Source organism: Peromyscus californicus, unplaced genomic scaffold (genome assembly GCF_007827085.1).
Source record: "Peromyscus californicus insignis strain IS unplaced genomic scaffold, ASM782708v3 Scaffold_11__1_contigs__length_118956290, whole genome shotgun sequence".
Lineage (NCBI taxonomy): Eukaryota > Metazoa > Chordata > Mammalia > Rodentia > Cricetidae > Peromyscus > Peromyscus californicus.
The window spans coordinates 7,243,354-7,265,452 of NW_026294402.1; the positions used below are offsets into that span (position 1 = coordinate 7,243,354).

The following is a 22,099-nucleotide window of genomic DNA, read 5'->3' on the forward strand; positions in this document are numbered from 1 at the left end:
TTGCAGGCGAAAATGACAGTCCCCCTGGAGATCAATCATCTGTCCTGGAGACGATTCACACTGGGCATGCTGAAGATCATCTTGCAGGAACAGGACTGGTCCTCCTGGAGCAAAGTGAACTAGCAGATTTGCATCTACTTATCTGATCACCATGTATGATCCTCGAGTTTATTTATTTGACAGCATTTCATACTTAACTGACGAGGCTGGCTAACAACTTACTATGCAGCCCAGGCTGGCCTTCAACTCAGTGGTCCTTCTGCTTCAGCATCCCTGAGTGTTGGGATTAAAGGCATAAGCAACAAAACATGACTTTGAGGCTGCTTAATTATGCAGATTTCCTGTGTACAACCCCAGCTCTTTCTCTATTTAAACCTAAAGTTTGTATCAGTACTGCAGAGAGGAGCCTGGCGGCTTCTGGACTCCTTGTCTGTTCCCTCTTCTCAGTCTGCTTCCAGAATTGATTAAGTTTCTTCTCTCTGCTGGCAGCAGTCCTGGGAATGAAGGGCTGAGCCTAACCTGTTATGGCAACAAAAGCACAGGCTTTTGCCTTAAAACTCTGGTTACAATTTGAACTAAAAATGTGAAGGAAAAGTCAAGCCAAAAAAAATAGAATTTTAAGAGAACTAATGAGATGGGATCTAAGACACATAGTTTGGTAAATTTATCCAATGACAATTTTAAGTGACTATAATACTTTACCAATTGCTTCTTCAGTGACTTAACATTTGTATTAAGATTACAGATTTTTCTTTGTCAACATAACTAACATTATTGAAGCATAAACAAAATGTTACTCCTAATCAGTGCTCAAAATGGTGAATCCTGGTAGCTTTGAGTGGAATACACATGTATGTGTATGGGTTTCTATTCAGTGTTAAGTATTGTCAGATAAGCTGTTTGATGTTAAGTGTTGGACCCAATTGTGATGATTAAGACACAATGTCATACTGCAAACAACACTCCATAGCTGCTAGTTACTTTCCTAGATTCCTCTAGTTTGGAATTGCAAAGGGTGAGTCCCTGCAGCAAGGCCTTTAGTGGTCTAGCTGCTAAGGGCCTGTGCAGACACTGGATTCCCACATTACTTCATAAACAATACAGCCTACTAACTATGTGCACAGCATTTGCATTTTGTTGGGCATTAGAAGTAATTCAGAGATGATTTAAAGTTTGTGAGAGGGCCAGTGAGATGGCATATCGAGTGAAGGTATTTTCTACCAAGCCTACCATGTGTTCAGTCCTTGGGATCCACGTGATAGAAGGTGAGAACAGACTGTTACACTTGTCCTCTGACCTCCCTGTCCACATCAAAATGGTGTGAATGCACATGTGTGTGCATGTGCGTCCACAGAGACACAGACACACACAAAGACAAACACTGAATAAATAAAATGTAATAAAAATTAAGCCTATGGAAGGACCTTTATAGGCCATTTGCAGACTGTATGGCATTTAACATAAGGAACCTGATCACTTCTTTGTGTTAGTACTTTTAGGTGCATTGCAGAGTGAGGATTATCTACCCGACTTTGTAGTTAACCAAAGGAAAGATGCATAGACATTTCATTCTTTACATATAAAAATATCAACAGCCTTAAAAATAGGTCAATTTACATTCATTTCACACCATTTGTGAAAATGTTTAGGTTCATAGCTTTCCTTAATAATTCCTCATACAGAAATTGATCTGTGTTCTTATTTGTCCAAAACCCATGTTCCTGAACAGTGTTCTTTCCAACGTATATTTGGCAGTGGAAACAATGATAAATGAGCCATGCTCTTTGCAAGAACAAATATAAAATCTAAAGATAGGTATAAATCCTGCATGCACATGATGCAAGTACTGCATGACAGACAGCAGAAACTTCGCAAAGAGATCTCCAAGTGTCACCCTGCTATGATGTGGGAGAGTCTGGATTAAAGCATCAAGAAAGATTGCCTGGAACTCACACTGAAAGCATCAGAGATATGTCTGCCACACTACAAACATCCTTTTCCACTTGCATAAATATTAGTTCATCCCGACACAGGACAATTCGCCTACATTCTAGCACATACATCCCAAGCAGGTCTGAGAAGATAAAATACCAGCAGCTCTGTAGTAACTGGTTATATTGATTCCACAGACTGAGTGACCTGTGGAAAAGCAGTGAGTCACCTCCAAGAAGGCAGGATAATTAATGTGTTCCTCTGTGAGGAAGTGGGGGGACGACTAGAGACAAGCATTTGGGACTTAGGCAAAGACATTTGTCTGGGAGGAAATAGTTGGGCCTGAGCACACAGTCTGGCAGGTTTCACCTAGACAGTATTCCGGGCTCACATTTCTCCCTTGACCATCAGTCATGTGCTGTGAGCCCTCTGCGTGACTATGAGAAGACCATGATGGGATAGCTCAGCATGTGGAATAAAAACGACAAGAGAAGTAAAAGAAAGAAAAAGGAGAGGAGAAAGTGACACTATTGTCAACTGAGATTTCTTCTTCCAACTCTAATATGCATGATTTGTAACATAAATGTAGGCTCCTTATCAGGGGATTTTTACTGAGAAATTTCACACCTTTCTTAAAAACACCCAAATGAAGCTTTCTGTACTTGGCACAATGGGGTTGTTCCAAAGCCTTACATAATAAAACCTTAGTGGTCTGGACAATCGTCAGCTAAAGGAACTTGAGCAGCAGCAGACTGTGCAAAGGCCCAATATGTTCTTAGAAATGTCCATTTTACTGAAGGCAGTGTGTGCTACCATGGTTGGCCTTCCTTTATGGCCACAGGGATTCAGTAATCCCAACTGATTCTGCAGGTGCAAATGCACCAAACCCTGCAAGACAAGTTCTTCCCAGAGTTGTGATTATCCAGAAGGTGGCTGTGTGGGTGAGTTGACATGTGCTTAGCATTCCACAGACTGACGCAGTGACCTAACCCTGAGAGTGCCAGTCCTTGTTGTCCAGGTGGAGAGACTTCCCAGGCACAGAAAAAGAAAAGCAAGTGCTTGCTAAAAGTGGAGACACTCTTGAAAATTCATTCACAAATTTGATTCATACAATGTCCTCAAAATTATTAATTTCCTTCCTGTTGGATCATCAAAGGAGCAGAATTATTCTGCTTCAGTACCTAAGTGAAAATCCCATGAGCTACATTTAATATATAGAGAGGTAAAACTGAAGGCGACATTCATGTGAGGACAGTCTATTATCAAGTAAAACAGTCAAATACAATTATGTCTGTCCTGTGATTGCAGCAATGTCAGACTACTTCTTATCTTTAAAGTGAAAATAAAACTTGAAGTGACTTAAAAAACAATGTGCTATGAATGTGTGTTAACTTAGGTTCTCATAATTTTTACCAATATTTGATACATTCATTAATATACGCAATCAGTATCTAATGCATGCTTCATTTTAAAAGTGTTTATTTAAATACTTGAAGTTTTGTGTTTAGTTATTATTAATTGTTAACATTTCTGTCTCAAGGGATTGGATGAAGACTTGTATCTTCAAAGTCACTCATTTCCTCCCTTGTCTGTGCATATCATTGGACATCACTACCGATGTGCAATGGTAAACTTTAGGCACGTCTGTCCTCTCTGATGGGTATTTTGTTTCTAAGGAAAACTAAACAATAGGTAACAGCTATTTTTTCAGAAGAGTTTGGAGTGGGCCTCTTTTGGCATCATTTATCAAGAGATGAAATGATTTAGGTCCAATTATTTTTCTGATATTTTTAGAATTAAGTATTAGACAGGCATTTCCTCCATAGATTTGGTAAAAGATGTTGTGAGATTACTTCTTAAATTTTGGTGACAGAAGGTGTAGTATAATGTCAGAATTGGACAAATCCTTCTAATATGCTTTTGTAGAGCCTACGGAAGGAAACTCTGCCTTGCTGCAGATTGTCAGCAGAAGGCACCAGTGACCCTCAGCAGAAAGACATGCTGGCCCTGGTTAGTGCTAATGGTGAGCAAATGATTATCTTTCACATAATTTCATGAATAAATTCACAAATTAAATGTATTAGGGATTATTATTACATGAGACTTTATAGTTGGATTTTAATTTTGAAGTTTATCAGTTTCATTTTGAATGTTACTTTGTCAATGTGTCTACAGCTCAAGCTTCCTGATAGTTCTTCTCTAACACATAGTTTAGTCCACTTTGATCACACACTTACTTATTCCAGTGTTATATACAGCATGTTGTTGGACTATGGCTTTTGATATATCTATTTGAGATTGCCATTAGCATAGGTCAAGGTGGGATTGTTACATTGAGCACCTTAAGTGTTCTTCTTTTGAGCTATTTCTGTGGTGATATATTGTGTACCATAATAAATTTGCCTATAGATCAGAGAATTGAACAAGCCACTAGATTAAACATAGAAGTGGGCAGTGGTGGTACACACCTTTAATCCTAGCACTTGGGAGGCAGAGATCCTTCTGGATCTCTGTGAGTTCAAAGTCACCCTAGACTACATGAGATTGGCTCAGTCTAGGAGAGAAACAGAGGCAGGCAGTGGTGGCATACACCTTTAATACCAATACTTGGGAGTCACATGCCTTTAATCCCAGTACTAGGAAAGCTGAGACAGGAAATGATATGGGTGGGTGGAAAAAGGTGTATAAGGTATGAGGAGACAGGAACTAAGGTCTTCTGGCTGAGGAAAGCTTTTCAGGCTGAGGAGTCCTAGAGGTAAGAGGTGGCTTGTTCCTTTGTCTCTCTGATCTTTCAGCATTTACACCAATATCTGGTATCTTTTTTTTTTTTTAATTAAAAGACCATTTAACAGTCAAGCTACATCCGGTGCCTAATGTGGGGCACGAATCCGGCCAGAGGTACATGCAGCCAGAATCTCCACCCCACCTGGGCCGCCAGTCCCTACCCCACTGGCTAAGTTTCTGTTGCAGCCTCTCTAAAGCAAACTCTCCAGGCCCAGGCTCTAAACGCAAGGGAATTTGCTGCTTTCACAGTCACCCCACACCCCACCCTCCCCCAGTACAAACAGCCGGTTCTCTAATTTCTTCCCTTTGGCTTTCTCTGAGCCTGCCCTCAGGCTGCTGCCACACCATCATCTGAATCACTGCTGTCAGCAGTTGAGGCAAGGGCATTTTCAGTACTTGTGCCCATAACTGTGTGGATTCTTTTGATTTTAAGAAAATAAAGTTTCTAAAACATGCCATGAGGGAAAATTCCTATTTATGCAGCTTAAATTATGCATTTTTTAATCATAGGATGTATTTATGTGTACATGGATGGATATAGATTTCAAAAGCAGATTCATTTTATTATGTAGTGTGTGTGTGTGTGTGTGTGTGTGTGTGTGTGTGTGTGTGTGTGCATCTGTATTTGTGTATGACTTCTGAGTATGGGTATACACGGAGTCCAGAAGGAGAAGTTAGATGCCCTCAAGCCAGTGTGGTAGGTGACTGTGTTATAATGATTTAGTAGTGAAAAGTACCTTGACAAGATGGAGCCCAGGGGCACCACAAATTTACACGATGCAACAGATACCATGTGAGAGGGTTATGGCAGGCTCTGCAGAGATGGCCACTGAGCAAGAGAGGAAGTGAAAAGAGGAGGACAGAAGTCACCTGCTGTTATAAGGAGACACAGCACATAGGGAGAGTGTACAAACTCATGGAGACAGTGTCACATCTTGGTGGCTGATAATGATGGGTCCATCTGTTGCTTGGTCCCTGAGGGCAGGCTAGTGGGAATGCATACTGCTTTATATGAGTGCTGGGAAGTCAGCTTGGTTCCTTGGGAAGTGAAGAAAGTGTTCTTAACCACTGAACCACCTCAACATCATCAAGATTTTGAGTATAACAGAAATAGAAACAGAGGCAAGGCAAAAGAAGACTTTCATATTATCTCAGTCAGTTTTCAAGACTTTAATATTAAAGCTTAAGTGAGAATATTTTAGTTGACTTGAATTGACAAAATCAAATATCTTCAGTGTGAAAAACAGCCTTGGGTATCCTATTCCAACATTTTCCCCAGTAGAAGAGAGTTTTAACAGTGAAGTACTCACTAAATGTAAGTCACATGAACAGGGATTGTTTGATAATGCAGAGCTGACCTTCTTTTGACAGTCAGCCCTGGGAACGAGGCTATTCTTTGGAGTAACACGAGCCTGTGCTGAAGTTCCTTTCAGTGACAGTGTTTTCAAACAGCTGAGAACACGCATATTGTCTCTGTCTAAGTCTCTTTCTCCCGAGAGCGCATCATTTCCCAGGTGATAAAGAGTCATCATCCCCTGCGCTCTCCACCCAGCGCTGCAGGTGGCTAATGCTGCTCTGCCAGATGGAGTCTGACAGACACAGACATTGCACAGGACCACGCAGCAGCCCCCGTTCTGGACAGGAATTCCTAGTCAGGCATTTACAGCCAAGTTTACCCAAGATTGAAATACAGCCACCCAATGATCCTTTCTCAGTTTTCAAACTTCGTCTTTTGAGCTGGTTTCAGCTTGCTTTATGTGTCTCTTTTTCATTTGTTTTCCCGCACTGGAAAAAAAAATGGCTCTTTTCTTGGAGCCACTTACTAGGAATTTTACTAGCATCACAGCAGGGAGCTTAAATTTGCCAATTTAGTTCAAACAAATAGTTATATTCCTGAAAATAAAAATAACAATAATTGAATTGGGACAGTAAAATCTGTTTCTTTAAAATATTTAGTTCAGCCGGGCGGTGGTGGCACACGCCTTTAATCCCAGCACTCGGGAGGCAGAGGCAGGCGGATCTCTGTGAGTTCGAGGCCAACCTGGGCTACCAAGTGAGTCCTAGGAAAGGCGCAAAGCTACACAGAGAAACCCTGTCTTGAAAAACCAAAAAAAAAAAAAAAAAAAAATTTAGTTCTATCTGCTTTTTGTATGATAAGGGAATGACTTAACTTATGTTTTCATGAAGTACAATTTCTAAAATGATTATGCTAATTTGCTTTCAATTATAGGTAGAAGCCTTAGTGTTTAAGAACTTATCATTTATAGCTTTGGTTTGAGTCTCCCCCCATCTCCCTCTCCCCTGCCAGCTGTCTCTGAAAATAATTATAAGAAATAGTTTAAGGAAAACCACAAGTCAAACTGAATTCCCCAGGTAGTAATTTCTAAAATACATTAAATTCTATAAAATTTGATTTATTTTTAGCAAGTAGCACATTCTTTGCTCAATTTTAAGCCTATCTTTGCAATTTCTTTTTTGATATTAATAAACGTTTTAAAATATGAGACATATCAGCACGGCAAACAAAAGCAATCATTACTGTTTATGTCTAGATATTTTAGATGCTTATTTTATAAAGAAGGGCAACACTTTCTCCCATCAAACTCATCGTCACACTCTGTGTTCTCCACTATAATTTATGTCTTAATTTGGACAACAATAATGATTTCCAGTTGGATGGCAATTATATAAGGATTTCTTTATTCATCCAATTATCTATCTATCTATCTGGCTATCTATCATCTATCTATCTATCTATCTATCTATCATCTGTCTATCTGTCTATCTATCATCTATCTATCTATCTATCATCCACCTATCTATCTATCTATCTATCTATCTATCTATCTATCTATCTGTCATCTGTCTATCTGTCTATCTATCATCTATCTATCTATCTATCATCCACCTATCTATCTATCTATCTATCTATCTATCTATCTATCTATCTATCATCTACCTATCATCCATCTATGTATCTATCTATCATCTACCCATCTATCTATCTATCGATCTGTCTGTCTGTCTGTCTATCTATCTATGTATCATCTATCTGATCTGTCTACCTGATGAGGTTTCAAATAGTTGAGCTTGTCCTTGATTTCCTCATGGTTGTTCGGTTTCTACCTCCTGAAGGTTAGAATTTTAGGCACATGCGACCAGGCCTGGCTGCAGCACTGGTTTCTTACTTAAACATTTAAACTTGCAAGTAAACACTGCACTGAAAGCATTCTTCATAATTGTTTCACTCACTCTGGTTTTACCTCCCCAATAATTTGACAGAGACTCTTAACTTTTAAGACAAGTATGTTTTTGTGAAGTTCAATTGAAGGATTGGATTTTCATTTCTCTTTTCCATTATTTGCAGCTAAAGTGCTTTACTTTTATAAACTCTACAGGGTGTGAGGTTTGTAGATGTCTGGATACTCTACTGCACTCCCCAGTGAGTCACCAACCTGGATATTCTGATTTGTTTTTCTACTGTTTGTTGAACCTGAGACAATGAAAGCTTCAGACAAGCCATTCAGCTTGAACCAGCAGAGCTGGAACTCAGATTCGTGCTTTCTGGTGTCGGATGCTCCACCATCCTGCATTTACAAGCTGAGTCTACTTCTGAGGAGAAAAAGATCAAGTTAGCTACAAAAGCATAGGTCAGAAATAATGCCAAGGGAGGCTATAATGTTCACTATTTTGTATTCACATGTGTTTTATTGAAGCACAGATTTTAAATCTTTTATTAAGGGAAAATATATTTTATATTCTGACACATATTCCTATCTGTTCTAAATCAACATGCTAATATTTATTAGTCCATTTAAATTAAAACACCAGCAGTTACTTCAGTTTGTTTGGGGCATTCAATGGAATATGAATTCTTTATAAAGAAACCTCTCTCCCCATTATAAGACATGATTACAATTTTATTTTATCTACTGCTGGACTTTAATTTAGAAAATATATAACTAATACATACTGAGACACAAAGTGTTCTAATACCCACACCCAGTAATAGAGATTTGATGGATTATTATTTTTTACAGGAAAGCCAAACTGCAAATGAGTTACAGTAAATGCAGAAGCAAGTGGACTATCTTACATAAAATACACAATGTTCAGCTAAAGACATTTTGATATATCTGTATTTTGTTATCTTAAATACATTCAGGATAGGGCTAGATAATTTATACTTATTTTAATTTCTAACTGAGACATTACAACCCAGATTGTTAGTGCTAATTGCTGTGGGATGTTCTGTATGGCAAATGTGTTGCTGATTAGTCAATAAATAAAACACTGATTGGCCATTGGCTAGGCAGGAAGTGTAGGCGGGACAAGGAGGAGAATAAAGCTGGGAAGTGGAAGGCTGAGTCAGAGAGACACTGCCAGCCGCCATGATGAGAAACAGCATGTGAAGATGCCGGTAAGCCACGAGCCATGTGGCAAGGTATAGATGAATAGAAATGGATTAATTTAAGATATAAGAACAGTTAGCAAGAAGCCTGCCACGGCCACACAGTTTGTAACCAATATAAGTCTCTGTGTTTACTTGGTTGGGTCTGACGGCTGTGGGACTGGCAGGTGAGAGATTTGTCCTGACTGTGGGCCAGGCAGGAAAACTTCAGCAACAGCTAATACTTATTGTTTTGTGTAGAGGTCTCTGTACTTCTCTTTACTCCTCACATTTGGTCTTAAACTTTCTTCTCATCGCTCTGAACCCACCTGAAAATATAACCATGGTATCAAGATATAAAGAGTGCTAATTCAAAGTTTCCATCTCAGCAGACCTAGAACAGCCCTTGTGATGTATAATATTAAGATCTGTTACATTAATTTATACTGTGGAATATTTATTTAATGATGCAAAGATGTGTTGCAGTCTTATGTTGCATTTGTTTAACTCTGTAAAGCTGTGTTACTTTGCCTACCTAAAAGATTTCATTGGCCTAATAAAGAACTGAACGACCAATACATAGAGAGATAAACAGGCTGGTCTGGCAGGCAGAGAGAATAAATATAAGGAGAAGTCTAGGGAAGAGAACGATGAGCCACCCAGTCACACAGCCAGAGTAAGAAGGAAAGAAAGATATATAGAATAAAGAAAGGCAAAAAGTCCAGAGGCGAAACGTAGCTAAAGAGAAATGGGATAATTTAAGTTAGAAAATATGGCTAGAAACAAAGGCCAGGCATTCATAGGTAAGAATAAGTCTGTGTATTTATTTGGGAGCTGTGTGGTGGGCCCCCAAGGAGTAAAAAAACAACTGTATTCTTGTCATGATCCTCCTCATCCTCCTTTTCTAATAACATGGTTAGAAGTCCCCTCTATAATCCTTCTTCCTTATTCTTCTTTCCGGCTGTGTAGCTGCTCTTTCTTTGGTCCTTCTAATACCTGTCTTTTCCTCTGCAACCTGCAAGGTGCATGCAATCTTCACTATTCTGTCTTCATTCAAATCATTGTTCTGGGCTTTAGGTTACATCAGAGAAGACTTCCTATTTCTTATCTCAAGTCAACTCAGCCTTTTTACGACTTCAGTTCATACGCCCCACGATTCCCCGTGCCCCACGGCTCCCCGTGCCCCACGGCTCCCTGTGCCCCACAGCGTTGCATGGCTGCAGTGCCCCATGGCTGCAGTGCCCCATGGCTGCAGTGCCCCATGGCTGCAGTGCCCCATGGCGTCGCATGGCTCCCAGCATCACAATCCGACCATCTTCACCATGTGACACCCTTATCTGAAAGGGACCTGCTCCTACTGTCCTCTTCCCCGTCTCAGTGGGAAGAAATTACCTCTTTAGTTGCCAAGGCAACCTCTACATTCCACTTTCTTGGGCATAAATCCTTTTCATTTTATTATAAATCTTACATAATCCATCAACAAACACCAAAACTTCAATTAAACAGCGACACTCATCCAAAACACCTCCAATCCTTTTCGTTATTTTTTCTACAGCTATGACTCATGTTCTAGTTCTCATGGTAATTGGAATTAAACATTTTTGATTGAACTCTCTTTCTGTTTGAGGAAGTGGATACAACAATTTAAGGGGAGTCGATTGAATTGACTAGTGTGTATTAACATTTTTTCATATACTTCCTATAAGTTGAAATATAAAGTCAGTTTAAAAGTCCCAGTTATATTTAGATCAGGATTAGGGTTAGGGTGAAGAAATTGCATGTACATATTTGATTCAGAAATCCATCCTAAGCCTCAGTGTACATTCTCAGAACAGAATCTGACTCTAGTAATTATATCTCAGCAGTAGATGTCATTACTGCATCCACTGCAATCCCTCAAATTCCCCCCTGCAGCCACACAGGGCAGCTGGTGAGTTCACTGGCATCTTCCCAGCTCAGTGGTCCATAGGCCATTGCACTGTCCTGATCCCTCTCTGCCTCTGCACTTTCATGAGCGTTGTAGGAATCTGCTTAGGCCTGTGCTGAACAGTGTTAAAACTTCAATGCTCTCAAGTCAGTATTCATATACTGACACCTGATGGAAACAATCATAAAATTCATCAATTTGTGACTTGTAAAGTATAGTCACAGAGGGCGTCTCTTACTTGTCAGTAAATGCTGGATTTCAGCTGTTGCAAATGGCACAGGGTTTTTTAAAAAATCAATTTGTTTTCAAAATGGTTGCTGAAATAACTCTGGTGCAACTGAGTATGACCTTCAGTGGAAACATTTCTCAGGAAGGAAGTGAGCATACATTATTGTTTTATTAATAATCACTTGGCATTCTGATATTTTAGTTGAAGACCAGACTCATAGTATCTACACAAGTCAGATAACACAGAAGTAATATGCATTAGAACTACATTTACTATTTCTTTAAAAAATGGTTCTATTTATTCAAAACTTCACAATGAAGATGGTTTAAATAAAATAAAATAAACTAGCATAAAAAAGCATAGTGATCTTCAAACTGACATTCAAAAATATGACTCAGAATCAGAGTAATACCACACACATGTGATCTCAAAGCTTGGGAGGCTGAGACAGGAGGATTAAGAATTCAAGGTTGTTCTTGATTATAGAGTGAATTTAAGGGTAGTCTGGAGTACATGAGAACATAAGTCAAGAAGAAAAGATAAATAAATAAATAAAAACTACACATAGAGTTATGGCTCACTGTGTTAGCAGTACTGGTTCATTTGAGGAACGTAGAGTCTATTATTCTGATCCTTAAATTTAGTGTAAAGCAATTCTTTTGAGTAAACTAAATAAATCAATTTTATTATTGCTATTAAATTCATAATGTTACACTACGGCCCAAATATTGTAGGTCATCTTCATTCAATGTAAATATGTAAACCAAAATATGACTCCTACATATAACGTTAAATTTACTATTAATTGTCCATGAGAAGGAAAGCAGAGAAAAAGCTAATTTTACTTATATAGTTTACTTCACTCATATTAAATGTTCTCAATTTAAGATGAAATCAAATTTATTATTAATGAAACACTAGATACTTTCTATACTGAAGTTTGTCAATCTGTGTTGTAGCTTATTTTCATAACATATATTGATTCAAGGACCCCATCCAGGCAGGTATTTGCCTTTACGGGACAATAGAACCTGAGTTAATATTATATTGTTGAGGACATGGGTTAGGCCCATATATTTTGTCAGTAATTTCCCAGCTATTAGCTACTTTATGAACTATTTCTAAGTTGCTTTGCATGTAAAGTTCTTTAATATGCTACTGTCTTCTAGTTGCAAACATGAGGACATTGACTCTTAATTCTCAATTTGGAATAGATGGGTTTCTATTTGTAGAAGCCTAGCTATAATTTTTTGTATTCTATTATTAAATTGTGAGGCATTGAGGAGCTAGACTATAACATCTGTTACAGTTCATTTCTGAGAATTTATGTGGTTGTGGGTGAGAATCTTCAAAGTTCTAAGAACAGAGCATTACTTTTAGGACAAAAGCTTTTGTCTGTCTTAGTCCTTTGTTTTTGTTTATGGCAAAGACCTAATTTCATCTTTGACAGTAATATTTTCTGACAAGGGGCAAAGTTTGGAATAGAAAGATGGCTCAGCAGTTAAAAGCAGTCTTCCAAGGGACCCAAGTTCAATTTCCAGTACCCATCTAGAGGCTTATAACCTTTGTGACTCCCATTCCAGGCTCTCTGATGTTCTCGTCTGTCCTCCACAGGTACCAGGAGCACATGTGGTGCATGGACATACATACAAGCAAAACACTCATACATGTCAAATAAAATTAAAAAATGTAAAAGGGGCAAAGTTCATAAATACAAATGTGTGCGTATGTATGTGAAAAAGAACAGAGAGGAATGAAGGGGACTAGGGGAAGGGAATGAAAGAGAGGGGGATTGGTCCAGCTGATGATCACAATGTTTTCACCCTTAGATTTGAGAATATAGCATTTAAAAAATTCCTACAAAACAGGATCTGGTGAGGAGAATAATGCGAAAAGCCATTATTATTAACTGTGCTGGAGAGCTCAGAGGACTGGAGAGGACTCAGTCATGTGGAAGACCTGTCTTTGAGAAAGTGTCTCCACTTTTTCTTGTTTGCACTTGCACGCACCACTGGAGGCTTTGGACGATACAATTAGGTGCTGTGACATACAGACATAGGGGTGACTTTCCACTTATTTCCGCCAGGGAAAATGCAGAGGTTCTTGTTCTAAATGTTAGCTTAGTGGTAGGTCTCTTTAAAAAAATACTTATTTCATGTATGAATGTTTTATTTCCATATTCTTATGAGCATCACTAGTACACTTGGCACCCACATAAATTAGAGAGGGAGTCAGATACCATGGGGTTGGAGCTACATACAGTTGTGAGCCACCCTGTGGGTTCTGGAAATATAAACTGTGTCCTTTGCAATAGCAAAAAGTACTTCTCTAGCCACAACATTACATATCCTAAATAGCAAAACAATATTAACAGTTACATTCAGAATTTAGCTATGAAATGCTTGATTGCTTTATCTTTGCAATTATTTGAAAAGCATGATGAGAGAAGGAAGAATGGACTGATGGAGAACTTGTCTGTAAAGTGTATTGAAGATGTCAGCATCAAACTGCATCTCTTGGAGCTCCACCCCTGGAAGAGGGGACACTGACACTCTCATAAGGGACCTCAAATCTCCGATTCTTTGCATCCTTGTAATGTCACTGGTGGAGACCCTCAACAGTCTCCACAGCACATGTGAATAGAAGCCTCTTCTGAAAGAACTGTGTGTCTGCTCTTCCCAGTCTTTAAATGCCAGAAACAAACCAGGTAAGAAGAATATGGGTGAAAACTGAAACAATCAACTTGTTGAATTAGAATAGAGCCATAGAACTCTTTCATGGCAGTCAGTGATGAGGACAGAACATGGTAGGCTAAGAAGAGTGGTGCCATGCCTCAGGTAAAAGATGTCAGGTTTTTTGCATTTTTTTTTTTCTGAGACAGGGTTTCTCTGTGTAGCTTTGCACCTTTCCTGGAACTTGCTTTGGACACCAGGCTGGCCTCGAACTCACAGAGATCCGCCTGACTCTGCCTCCCAAGTGCTGGGATTAAAGGCGTGCGCCAGCACCACCTGGAAAAAATGTCAGGTTTGGAGGACAACTTACTAAATCCTCCAAATACAAAAAGTTAGAAAGCAATACCAGCTCTTAAATTACAGCAGACAAAACAACAAAAAAGGAAAGGAAGAAAGAGAAAAGAAAGACAAAAGCTGTTGTCTAAAGGGAATGATACCATTAATGAGACAAATTTCTGCTTTTTCTTTAATTTTTTTTTTTTATTTACAAGTGTGTGTGTGCATGTGTGTTTGCAAGTGTGCATGTGTGTGTACCTGCACAGAGTGTTGTCAGATATCCTGGAGCTGGAGTTTCAGGTGACTGTGAGCCAGCTGACACTAATGCTGGGAACCAAGCTCAATCACTGAGCAGTTTTTCCAGCCCCAATTCCCTCCTTCAGCCTCAGGTCACTCCCTCTTACAAGCACTAAGGCAGAACACTGCCAGTCAGAATTCATCTGCAGTGTAATCTTTTACCACAAACAGTCTAACTGATGACTCCATATGCATTAGATTTAAGGCTGTGTGCTTTGTTTTCTACAGACAGTAAGTCATTATTTAAAGACCTAATGCTTGCAGAATTACAACTGTCTGTTTCTTTAGAGCTAAAACAGTCAGATTTGCTATTCGTACTTGAAACATGAGTTCCCCCAATGATTGTCACTTGTAAAAAAGTAAAAAGAGAGGGTGGAGAGATGGTTCTGTTGTTAAGAGCTCTGATTCCCAGCACCCAAACAGCTGTTCACAACTTGTAACTCTGTTCCCAAGCTATCTGACTTCCTCTTCTTGCCACCATGGGCACTGCATGCATATGGTGTACCGTCTTCCATGTAGGCAATGTACTCATACACACAAAATAAAAATAAGTAAAACTTAAAAATAAAAGTAAAAAGAAAACATGGGTCTGGATAAATAATTTACAAATGAAGCTAATTATTTATGGAATAAAAATAAGCATCCACCATTATAGCAAAGAGTATAATCATATTAATAAGAATTTATATATTCTTCTCTAAGTATCAAGAATAGACTAGGTGCAAAGGATTATGGGAGGCACAGATTTGTATAGATGTGTCACACAGTCTAAAATATATGCTATGCAATATGAAAGTGGAAGACAAATATTGTTATCAGTTAGTATGTGGGCTAGTTTTTATTTTATTACAAGAAGAAACACAAGTACAGCTGAACCTAGAGAAATTGATAATGTTGAAGAGGGAAAGGGAGAGAGAGAGGAAGAGAGGGAGAAAGAGAGAAAGAAAGAGAGGAGGGGGATATGAGAATGCACTGGGTTTCCGTTCCAGAGATGGCCAAAATGTGTAAAAAAAGTGAATTAGAGAAGGATGGTAGGGTAGATATTTTAGAGACAATGAGTCCAAGGGAGTAAATGGATGTGAATTTCCTTATAAATAATGCTTATATCAATGAGCTAATGCTGCAGGATGATTTGTGTCCAAATGTGATGACTGAAAACAGCAGTGACCTCATCACATCCTACATTTTGCACCTGTCCTCACTTCCTAATCAGCACTGTGATTGCAGAGAGGCATCATTCACCTAAGATCTACCTCAGGGCTGGCACACTGTAACTTCTATTTCATTCTATTCATCATGACGTGTCATACAAATTAAAGCCATGGGGCAGGAAGCACGTTTACGTCCTTAACCAAGAAGAATCGAGAAGAACCACGTCAAAAGGCAGGAGAGTGCAAAGAATAAGAGAGAGGATTACCACCTCACAAGCTGTAAAACACACAGTAGAAAGTTCTATAGCAGATATATAAAAAAATCACCAGCATCAAAGTCTAAATTCTCTTTTGCAGGCAAGAGGGAGTTATTGAAAGTTTAGATGGCAAGGTGGTTCAATATAGTCTTTCTTCTCATTTTTAATCATATCCTTTGTCCTGTGCATTTGCAGACTCTGCTTGCCTCTCTTAAAAATATCTTTCTCTCTGTTGAGGTGTTGCAAATATTGCTGTATTTTTTGCCCTCAAATTAAAAATTCTGCATATTACATTTGAGATTTTAAAGTCTAAATCAAACTATTTTTCATCATTTAGTTTCTTAACAGCACACTGAACAATTTAATTTTACTTAGCTTTATGCTCAAAATTTTACTTACATATTTATGGGCTGGTGTCTTCCTCCTCACTCATCTGCTGTTTTCTATCACTTTGTTTCTTTGTCTAGTTTAATAAGACATAAATGCTTCCTGTTGTTCCTATTGTCTTCCAGAGGCCTGACTAGGGCTCTACCCTATTCACTTAACACATTTCAAAAGTTTCATTCAATTATTTATTTATATTTTATGCATATGTGAATGTGTATGTACCTGAGTGCAAGCACCCTGTACTCATAAAGTACTTAGCTTGCGCTATAGAGGGCAGAAGAGGACTACAGTTCTTGTGGAACTGGAGTCACAGGTGGCTCTGAGCTGCTGTGAGTGGTAGAGGTGCCAGACACTGACATGGGCTCCTCTGCAAGAGCAGTAAGTACTCCCTGCACCTGCACCTGCGCCTGCGCCTGAGCCTGCGCCTGCGCCTGCGCCTGTGCCTGCAGCTGCCCCTGTGCCTGCAGCTGTGCCTGCGCCTACGCCTGTGCCTGCACCTGCACCTGCGCCTGCAGGTGTGATTGAGCCTGCGCCTGCGCCTGCAGGTGTGACTGAGCCTGCGCCTGCGCCTGCAGGTGTGACTGAGCCTGCGCCTGCGCCTGCACCTGCGCCTGCGCCTGCACCTGCGCCTGCGCCTGCACCTGCTGGGCCATTGCTCTAGCTCCTTAACACATTTAAAAGAATTGTGCTCTGCTAACTTTACAAAGTTACAACAACCCAAAATCAGATGAAGGAAGTCAAGACCTGTTTGAAACAGAGCATTCCTCTGTGTAATAATAAGTCTTTCCACTTTTAGGCGTTTCACTGGGCTTTACATGTGTGTGGGGTGGGTGTTTATTTTTAGTCATCTTTCTATGTTAAGGTATTGCAAGTAGAAAGAAATCTAGACAGAGGTGATTTACAGCTGCTAAAACTGCTGAAGGCATAAACATCAGGAAAGAACATGATGAACTCTCAGGTTTACCATCAGAGCTAAACCTGAAGGGATTCTAGGTAACTCCCTGCACGCAGCTTCTGGCACTGGGCGTTATACCTGGGACAGCATCAGTGGCCACTGCAGCAGGAAGGCTTCTGTTGCTCCTCCCTCTTAGGCATGGTTCCTGTTTGCTGCCATTGAGTGCTCAGCTCCTGGGCAGGTGCTGAAGGAATTGCACTGTTGGACTCCCAGGCTTTCTGATTTCCTGGGGAACACAGGAATGGGGGACTGGACTATCTCTGGATCCCCATCCAGAACAGCAATACACAACAGTTCTTTCAATAATGAGTGAGACCCACTTTAGAATTCCTCTTCTTACCATCTGGGACAAAAAGGGTTGGATTCTAACACTTTTTTTTTTACACTCGATAAGAGTGTCAGGATGCATAATGACTGGCATCAAGAAAGGGGCACATCTTTCTATTTCTTCTCTCCTTCCTTCCCCCCGTTTCCTTTCCTTCCACATCCTCCCTCCTTCTCTTCCCCTCATCTTTTCGCTCCCTCCCTCCCTATTTTCCCCTATATGTTTCTCTTCCTCGCTCTTCCTCTTCCCTTCCCTTCATTAATACTTTATCAGAGTCTCAAGAAAGTTTTGTTCTCCTTGGTGAGTTATAAACCGTGGTACTTATTTTATCACAGTACAGCCATCTGTTAAACATTTTCTACATACCAAACCTGAAATGTATACACTTCTGTATACCTCACAGTGTACACATAGATGTAGTTATAGATATGTTCTATCCCATTTCCTCACACCTCTTTGAAGACTAAGGTATAATCCAAGTTATAAGAGAAGAAACTGTGATGTTCAGAAAAGTTAATATAATAGTCAGAGTTTCCAGAGATGGCAAAATTATAATAGAGACTCAGTCCAAATATAACTTATTCCTAAGCTCTAATCTTTTCATTTGCCATATATACCCAAAAGATATAGAAAACAGAATAGTGTTTAGGAAAGAGTCCACTCCTATTAAACATTTATTTTTAATATCTGGAATTCACCCTCTGTACTAGCACAGAGAGATTAGCACCATGTTTTCCCCTCCCCGAAATTGCTGATACATTCTGATATTCACTCAGGCTGTTTCCATGCATTTCCTTCTAATTTAATGTTTCAGGAATGAGTTATATACTGTGAACATGTCCATAAGTATCAATGGTATTCACCATATACACAGCATATACAATTAATATACACATGTAAGTGATTTCTTCCAAAAAATGTTATGCAATTCTCAAAAGTGTTACTAATGAAATTTAAATTCTTCAGTTTTGAAATTCAGAACACCTTGCAGTCTCCCACTCTCAGCCACTGTATCTCCAGCTGTATGCAGTAATGCCCAGTTTATTTCCATTAGTAATGAGCAATCCTGCCTGAAAATCTATAACCTCAGAGCCCCAGGGGCTCCTCCCTAATGGAAGGAACTCTGTCTCTTGGGCCTGGGCCAATGACTGCTGGAGACAGTTGTGTAAGTTATTGAGGGAAGTGTTTTACTCTTAGTGGCTGAACTTAGGACCCCTTTTAATATGTGTCGCCTCTTATAATGGCTTAGTTGGTATGTCGAAATGAACTGTCAATGAGTCCCCTGAATGTTTTTAGTGGTTGCAGAGACAGATGACATGCAAGTCTGTGAATGAAACAGACTTTATTGAATGTGACACTGTCACCCAAGCTCATCAGTCTCATCAATTCTAATTCACTTATGCCTCTTTGGAATTTTCAGCCCAGCTCATCTGTTTAGATTGTTTCCATTCTACCAATGTGCTTTTCAATTAGTGGCTCAGAACAGTAACAAAGACATGGCAAGAATGCACTGTACTCGCCGAGCCAGGATCCACAGCTTCCCTGTTCAGCGACAAGAGCTCCACATCCCAGTCTCAAAACTCAGTTCAGTAAGACATCAGCAAACTCTTACCAAACTTGGATCAGAGTTCTGTTGAACTCCACAAACTGAACACATTTGGGTTGACACCTGAAGCAATGTACTAGGTCACAGTTGGTCAAGACACTCACCACATCTTGTTTCCATTGTTCATATGTCTAGTGTAAATTTAAATTCCATCTTAACACATGTGTAAGTGAGCATTGGATTCCCTTTTACCTTACAGGAGCTGTGCTGTGTTCTGTTCCTTTTTTTTCTTCTGAACTTTAAAAGCACCGGAAATCATTTATTTCTTCCCTTGCTAAGTTGAACCAAGGAGCCAGGATACAATTTAATGTTCACAGGTATTTCAAAGTAGAAATTTAATATAGAGTTTGGTTTATTAAAATGTTACTATGCTTAAACAAAACAAAACAATACACTAAACAACACCTTTCTGTAGTGAACAGCTTTTCTGTCTATGACTGCCCCTAAAGAGGGACCAGGTAACTGCTCCATGTTCCTATGACCTTGAAGTACATCTCCCCCTGGGGCGTGGCCTCTTGGGATCCTTAAGAACTGAGCTGCATGTACAAGGTGTTCACTCTCTGCCTTGTGGATTTTGGGTGCTGAGACGGACCAGGCAGAAGAACAGCGTGGACCATAGCTTGGCTTTCCAGGACCCTACAATAAGTCTTCCATGCTGTAGTGAGTTTTTATTCCCTAATAAATTCCTTGCTATTAAAGCAGACTCCGTGGATTTCTCTCTTTACCTTTCCATAAGTTTATATTTATGAATAGAATATGGATTACTGAACTTATTTAACTTTATTTTGTTTTTGTAACATTTTCTGAGATCATTCTTACAACAGGCCTAGTGATGATGACTGCCTTAAAGTCTTTGCAATGTTACAGTGAAATATGTGCTAATTTATGGGAAAGTTATGTCCCTGCCTCCATGATTTGGAGAGCTGTATCAGAAACATTGTCACCTTCCCTGTCCTTTCTCCTCCGTGTTTCCTATTTACTCACCTATTTTTTTTTAATAATAAAAGTCATGGTTGCTTTACTTGACAGATTTAATTGATGGATTCTTGGTCTAGTTAGGGTCTTTAATTAATAGAAGAATTGGTACAATTTAACAGAATTCATGAAAGTTTGGAGAAACATAAACTCGGCAGAATGTGTATGTGGCTGTGAGATTAAGGTTAAATGAATCACGTGTCGTCCCACCCTGTCCTGTAGAACTACTCTCAAGCCCTGTCACCTCCTCATTTCTACATTTGATGATTCTGATCCTCTAGAGTAGACTGGGAAAAGAATCTCTAATTTTTTAAATCAATTTAATCATTAGAGAATGGAACCCTTTAAATTAGTGTGTTATAAACAATAAGACAACAATAATTCATTCTCAATATACATTTAAAACTTCTATACTGATTATTTAAAAATATGTTATTAGTATTGACATAGAGCATGCCCAGTAAATTTGACTTGAAATAGTCTATTGGTGCCCACTTAGTTATGGGTATTAGACATGTGCTTATTCAGGGATTTTAAATAGTGGAGGATTCCCACTTAAGGACCATTACTAAATCATACAATGCATAATTTCATAATAAACAAGTATAATTAATATCTAGTGACATGTGTTGTTGGGTGCCATGCAAATAATGTAGCACTCTTGAACAAACAGCATGCATCATCCTTTTGCAGGAAATGCCTGGCTCATTCTGGTTGGCGAGGATACCTCTCTCTGTCTGTGATCTCCTACTCACTTAACTTAATCACTATCTTCAGACTGAAATAAACAAACAAGTACAAAATCCACCTGCTAGAAAGTCAGACATTGGCTTGGAAGATAGCATACTTGGGGCTATAGAGTGCTTCCTCCGCTGTCTCCAGCTCTCTGGGGCTACACTTTTCTATATGCCATGCTCATGCAAACCAAAAACCACAATAAAATCAGTGTGTGCCACTTTTAACCACAATATTTCTGTAATATCCTAGTGCTTACTTTTACTCAAAGTGTTTTTACTTCAAACACAAAGGACCCACTTGGTTTGAACACGTATCAATCTCTAGCTTACGGAGGCAATCCCGTGAATGAGGAGCTGTGGAAACGACACACAAGGCTTTCCTGCTCTGGATTTCAGTTGACATTTTTTTCATTTGCAACAAAATGTATTAGAGAGAACATAACAGCTGTACCTGTTTTCTGAATCAGGGTCCAAATCACACTCTCCAAAAAGGCAGCTGTTTCTGTAAAGTAATCCTTTTGTGGTAGTCATACAGAAATGATGCTTGGCAGGACTTGAATGGCATTAAATAGCAGTCTTCTAAAAATACCTGTTAAGAAAATGTGAATGTGAATAAAAGACTCCTCTGAAATGTTTTCATTTAATCCAAGCCCATTATTTTTATTAAATATTGTAAGTCATGACTCTATTTAATGATACTTGAAATCTCAATATTTACTCACATACACAAATGATGATGCTGGTTTTTATTTGATGTATTCATAGAACTGAACTTTCTTACATGATCACAATAGTTAAGGAACTATTCACCACATCACTGTGTATCTGCATTTTCACAATGCTTAAGATTTTAAGGGATACTTTATATTTTATGCTATTCTAAGTATTTGTGAAATTTTATTTTGAATTTTATTTAAGGGATTTAAAATCTAATAAATAGTTGTCATTTTAAACTATTTGAACCATTATGCCATTGGTTCTCTGGTGACCTGCAAGGAATTTATATGTTTGAGGAAGTCTCTATTTTGTGTAATTTAAGTGAAGTTCATTGTTTAGTAAAATTCTCCATTTAATGAAATGGTTTTTGTTTATATAATAGTTTCTATAGACCCATTAAAGTGCTTCAAGATCTGTAATCA

The 22,099-nt window shown here is 39.0% G+C and overlaps 1 protein-coding gene across 7 annotated transcripts in view; it reads right to left on the reverse strand.

The window, feature by feature from the left end:
- Nucleotides 1-22,099, reverse strand: part of Cntn5 (contactin 5) — a 1,171,099-nt gene that overhangs the window by 874,009 nt on the left and 274,991 nt on the right. For all 7 annotated transcript variants that reach the window (XM_052752006.1, XM_052752033.1, XM_052752025.1 and 4 more), the window contains one exon: nucleotides 21,412-21,549. The gene's annotated coding sequence lies outside the window, so the exon portion shown is untranslated. The remainder of the gene's footprint in view (nucleotides 1-21,411; nucleotides 21,550-22,099) is intronic.